We start from the raw sequence: 6000 nt of genomic DNA, 5'->3' as shown, positions 1-6000 counted from the left end.
TCGGTGACGGTGACGTAGACCCGCAAAACGGTATGTCTGTGTGTAAAAAAATATGCCTCAAACAAGCCGGGTGGTAATAAACAAACAGTATAGATTTCTCGTTCAACATGGTCCACTTAAAACCGGTGTTCACCGTTTGCCGTTTAGACGCTGTACTTGGACGAAAACATTCATCATCGAGCATTCTGGGCATATTGGCAGGTTGACAGATTCAGGATTCAAGTGTTTGGAAAGCTTGAAGGACATATTGCTGGTCCTCTGATGCTCTCGAACGTACCATCTTTGATTTCTTGGCCACCCCGACGACAACTAATCGTTGCTGTCCTTTTACTGCAGCTTCAGAAAGGCTTCTGTCTGGTTCTATGAGCAGTATGAATTATTGAACCAGACCAATTGTTGAAACATGCAATAGACATAAACATTGACGTATAATCTTAGTATCTAGCCGGGAGACAACTTTCACCAAATGCATCCGTAGAATCAACTGGACGAAACAAGGTTCGAGAAGTATTGTTGGAATAAGGTTGGAAAAAATCTTTAGATTTGTTCCAACTTCCAAAAGAGAAAAGGGAACTTCGGAATGGCATAGCGTTATGCCCTATATACAGGTGCTTTCTAAATCCAATGTATCTCGATATTCCAACCACTACATCCTGTACCAATTATTTAGAGCAATAATACATTCCTACTTAAGTTTTTATCGCGAAAGCCTGTTCAATAATCAATCGTTGCCTTCCGACATTAAATTGATGATCTAAGGCTTCAAGATGATTCAACAACCATTACGGAAAATTACCGGATGTGAAGAACTATCCTATCTTTATCGTTCAATGTTTCCTTCGTGGTAAGTTACGATCATTCAAGATGACTCCTGAATTGTAATTTACAAACGCCGCACATTTGGTGCCTCTTCTTTTATACCTCAAGTTCTTATCAAATACGTGGGCCAAAATTATTTACGTAAGTTGCCTTTGTATGGGCACGCTTCCGGGCCAGGCACATCAAGTATATACAAGAAGAGCTTTATTTTTTGCTGAATCATTCGGCTCGATTTTGTGGCTGCCGATCGATCGAGAACAAACCATCTCCAATAACAGTATCATCCGGTAGATTTTCCTACGCCTCATACGATTGACCGCAGCACCTCACCTCACCCGATCGATCGGCTTTCAACAGTATCAAGATCACCCGTTCGTGTAGCATAACATACAACATGGAGCATATGGCATCGCGAGGGCGTTATAAAAATCCCTTGCACTGTAAACAACCTTCACTTGTCTCGATCGACACCGACACACGGTCGCGGTTAGTAGTAGGAGGAGCAGCAATACTAAAATGTCAAAAACCAGCGCTGATCGAATTAAACACACACGCCTAAACGTCGGTAAACATAAATTCTCCTGTCCAGAATGTTACATCTGGAGGCTTTTTGGGGGCGGCCAAATCCCTGTCGGTCATCAAATCCCACGTCTATCAACGATCGAGACGTTGTAGGGTTTGTGTGTGTGTGGATGATTTGAAAGGTGATGGGAAAATAAAATCTAATGCTCTTCTGGGCGGGCTTGATGGATCTTGTAACGGAAATAAATAATCAACATAATCATGATGATGTTTAGGCTGTTGGGCGTATTTTCACTTGCTTGATTTACTTTCTCCACCGTGGCGCGTATATCCAGAAGACATGCAGAAATCATTCCAATTTCTGGGGCAACTTACCTAAAATATAAGAAACAATAGAATCATTAGAAAACAATTCCTAAACCATTTACATATGCATTGTCTTTTGTAGGTTAAAATCATACCATGGCAGTTTTGTTAAGCGATGTGTGTGTGTGTGAGTGATGAAAACTCTTCCTTATACTTACGTTGTGTCCAGGTACTGGAAGTACTGATAGACCGGTTTCCGGTAGAGGAATCCTTCCGCTTTTTCCACCATCATAATATGTTTTCATATAACTAAAGCGTCGCAAACCTTCGAAGTACGTTGCTTCACTGTAACGCGCTGCGTACTAAAACGCCCTATTTAATTCTTTATTATACTGGAACTATCGATTTGTTTCTGTTTACACTTTCCAGTGTGTATCTTTTCACGCAAACTTCCCTCGATCAATTAGACACGGCGATTATGCTTTCACTGGCGATTTTAATGAGCTCCGCGTGCGTAGTGGACTGCTTATTAAACCCATTTATGATGCCACTTTACGTCAAACCGTAAATCAAACACTTTCGATGAGGCGCATCCTTTCGCAATGTGATAAAGCACGAAGCGTAAAATGGTCGCTAAACTTTTTAACACAACAGCAACAGCAGCAACACCAACACGCTCTGATTATTTCCGCCCTCGCTGAGTGTGTGAATGAGCGAAGAAGCTCTAAATTGCTTGCCGTAAATCATTCGCGGTAAGGAAAAATGAGCCGCTGGCGCGCTTTTTACGGCTATTTTGACAAGCGGATCCGAGTGCTGCCAGTTTTCTGTGCTCGTTTGCTCGTTAAACTTCTCACTTGGGACAAAAAAAAGGGAATTAGCCACTACGCAAACCGCTGCAACACATTTAAGTTGTTTCTTTCTTCTTTTGTTGAGTTGGTCGGTTGGTGCTTATTAAAACTTTCTCCGCCTTTGAGTGAGCGAAAGATTCAATTTTATAGGATCGTTTCCGTTTTTTCGATCTCGATGCTTGTCGGTTTTTTTGGTCGTTTATCACAGCTTTATGCAAGAATATGCGTCGGCATATGGTACACACTCGTCTCGTAAGGCACCGATTTATTTCCTTTTTTTCTTGTAATGCGTGAACGAGCTTGCTTCTATCGTTCGGCGAAGATTGCTTCAAGAATAGACTGATAAAGTTTTATATCTGAAATGAAAAGTTCAATTTGCTTAACGTGTGTGACTCGTTGGGTTCGTCGAATTCCTTGAGTTCGTTTGTAATCCTTTTGTAGTTCACTTTAACCATAACGTAAAACAGTACGTCAAATGCGATCATATTGACAGCTAAAATTGTAAAACACGAGAACATTTTCTACAATTGTACTTCAATTCTACATCATGTTTTGATAAATTATTTTTGGCCATAAACATAAGAAACATTCCTATTGAACAAACAAAACATCATTCTACAAGCATCGCTGAACACGAGCATGGAAATAGAAGATGTTCAGACACGCGATGTGCCGAAAATAAATACAACACTATTCTCACCATGTGCATTTGTCTGCTCTTGAGAAGCTCGACAAGAAACAACCGAAGGGACGATGCCTAGTGCCGACGGCGAACAACACACTGCGTCCTTTTGTGGTGCATTTCGGGTACGATCTACTTGAGAAGCAGCATGCCTCCTGGCACACTTTACGACATCCTTTAGCGTGAACGGAACATTACAAGACTCAGTTGTAAACATTGTAATTACCTCGCCTGGGCTTTGTGTGGTGGCTACAATTACCCAATCTGAAACGGGTGTTGTTTCAATGTTCTGCTTTGTTCGGTTGTTCTTGCAAACCCTACCCTCAAGCAGATAACGTGTGTTGTTTCTTCTGTTTAATTTATGTCCCGCTAAGACTTAACGATGACACATGCGGTTTGGCATGTCTTCAAGAAGGGTGTTTATGTCTTCAAAACGTGAAAATTGTGTCCCTTTAGCAAGAACAACGTAATTCAAAGCGAAACGTAAACCTTTTGGCTTTCAATTTAACAAATATTCTTAAAATGAATTCTTTCTGCAGATCAATACGTATGCCTAAGCTCATGTCCATCACATCATAAACATAAGCGGCACGACGAAAAATAGATTCAAACTCCAGTAACAATAAACATATTGTCCAGATTACTTCCTGACATGGAGCAATTTTTAACAGCCGCTTCCTGTTTGTCAATAGCCATGCCAAAGCTCCACAAGGAACTAAGCGTCAGAAAACAGTGAAAGAATTCCATTTACAGGCAAGACTTCATTAATTTCCACCAAATATAGTGGCACGCGTGAATGGACCAACCCGGTACAAAACCTGACCAGTAAGCCAGCCGCCGTCAGCGTACCATGAACTGTGCGCTTCAAGGATAACGGTTTGATAGTAAAAGAAATAAAAATATAACAACATGCCCCGGTATGGCGTACAGGATCAATTTGTACAAAAATCGGGGCGGACAATCATTGTACACCGGGGTTTAACACCTTCCTTCTTCAGCAAAGCCTGCCTGGTTAAAATGCACATCACACAGCCAAATGCCGACTGCGTAAGACAATCCTCCAGCGTGTCCCAGTGCTGCAGTGAATGCGAATCGTCAAAACAACATCATTTATCATGACGCAGCGATTACGGCGTCAGAAGAGCGTTGCTTTTTTTCCCTGTACAGAATCTTGGAAGGTGCTTGGTGCTGCCCAGATGTCTAGTGAAAATACTACGGCAGGCAACTGGCAGGCAGTGAGATGAGAGTTAGTAACGCATTAACCACCAATTGTCGGATCGTTTGCCACATTGGAAGGTTGGTGTGTGTATATGCGGTACCACCACCACCCGGTCGTGTACCATCAGCACTTCCTGTAGTTCCTAATTTGGCAAGGCGTTTAACGCGTTGTTAATAACACAGTGTGTGCATGCGGTCGGGGCTTGCCGGCTTGTCTGAATCATGAGTTATAAACACACACACTGAGACGGGGGGACTGGACATCGTTTTGAACAGCACATTTCACAGCACACACAGCTTAAGAACATTCGGCCGGTGGTCATTAGCATACACCCCGACCGCGTCGTTGCCATTTATGGAAGTTGGTGCCGTGTCTGGTTGCAGGATTTAGTTCCAGAACACCCCCCCTCCCTCCCCAGGGTTCCGCTTGTCACTTCCCGACCTGTTCAACAGACCCGGGTGTACTGCAGCTTAGAAAGACGGCGGTACGATCGATCAGAACAATCCGTAAATCGATAGATCAATACTCAATTGACGTTGCATCAAGGGCTATAATTGCAAACGATGCTTTTCCTAGCTGAAAGGTGTCTCTATATCGTTTAGCAGAGTGCAACGGGGTATGAGAAACGAGTGTCTTGAACAGATTATTAACATGCTGGTAATGATGGTCGTGTTTGATGGGAGAGACTGTGGTGTGTATGACATAGAGTCGGAGAAATCGTGAGTTTAAAACTTCCCAAGAATACATTTCCTGGGCGCCAACATGTCTGACACGCCTAGTTTCTAAGTGTTACTCAAGGTACGATCAAAGTCACGGTGTTGACGGTGATGACTTCCGTTCCGCCAATAATGTACCAAGCACAAAACGTGTGTAACCGATGTCAGGGAAGTGATTGTTTTCGCATGTTTATGTCCATTTAAGGCACAGAGGTTTGTGTTCAGGCTGTCGAGACAGAAAGTGTGGAACTCCTAACACTCCAGCCACGAAGATCATCATCATCTCTCAGTGCCATTAGGTCGCCAACATTCCCACCCAGCAGCTACATTAAACCATTCCCAAAGTGTTTAATAATCATCCTCATTTCCATTTGATATACCGTGGCGCACGGAAAACTTTGCTGTAGAAACGCTTATCATTTCTACAACGCGCAACGGATTCGATAAAAACACACAAAAGCTTGGACACTTCGGTCGTCGACAGACTAAAAGCCGTATTGTGATACGTCAACGCATCACTGATGTTGCCGCGGTTGCGCTTCGGTTGGTGTGTTGCTTAATTGACACAAATTGCTCATTTTCTCATCAGTTCCGCCGCCACAGACAAGCCGACACACATAACCTTTTTCAAATCGTTGATGACATCGCTGCAGCACCCGAAGCACCACAGAGACATTAACCGGAGGAAGAGAGATGCAAGCGGACCGAAATTCCTAATGCTACCAAAATATTAATGGTGATATCTTCCAACGAGAGAGGCTCTTCGCATCATTTTGAAGGTTAGAAAATATGGGCCTAAATTTGTGTTGATGACCACTATCAGTGTGGTGCGCACTAAAAGCGAGAGGGGGACACAAATCTTTGCTGGAGAGCTCTCGAGAGTTACAG

General features: G+C 43.0%; 1 protein-coding gene across 1 annotated transcript in view; it reads right to left on the bottom strand.

The window, feature by feature from the left end:
* Positions 1–2559: 2559 nt before the first annotated feature.
* The window catches only part of LOC1270809 (vesicular inhibitory amino acid transporter), a 36903-nt gene continuing 33462 nt past the window's right edge, over positions 2560–6000 (bottom strand). The window contains exon 7 of the mRNA XM_061657666.1: positions 2560–2851. The gene's annotated coding sequence lies outside the window, so the exon portion shown is untranslated. The remainder of the gene's footprint in view (positions 2852–6000) is intronic.

This window comes from Anopheles gambiae, chromosome 3 (genome assembly GCF_943734735.2).
Source record: "Anopheles gambiae chromosome 3, idAnoGambNW_F1_1, whole genome shotgun sequence".
Classification (NCBI taxonomy): domain Eukaryota; kingdom Metazoa; phylum Arthropoda; class Insecta; order Diptera; family Culicidae; genus Anopheles; species Anopheles gambiae.
Note: the sequence above shows the minus strand (reverse complement) of the source record. Positions and strands in the feature narration are given on the sequence as shown.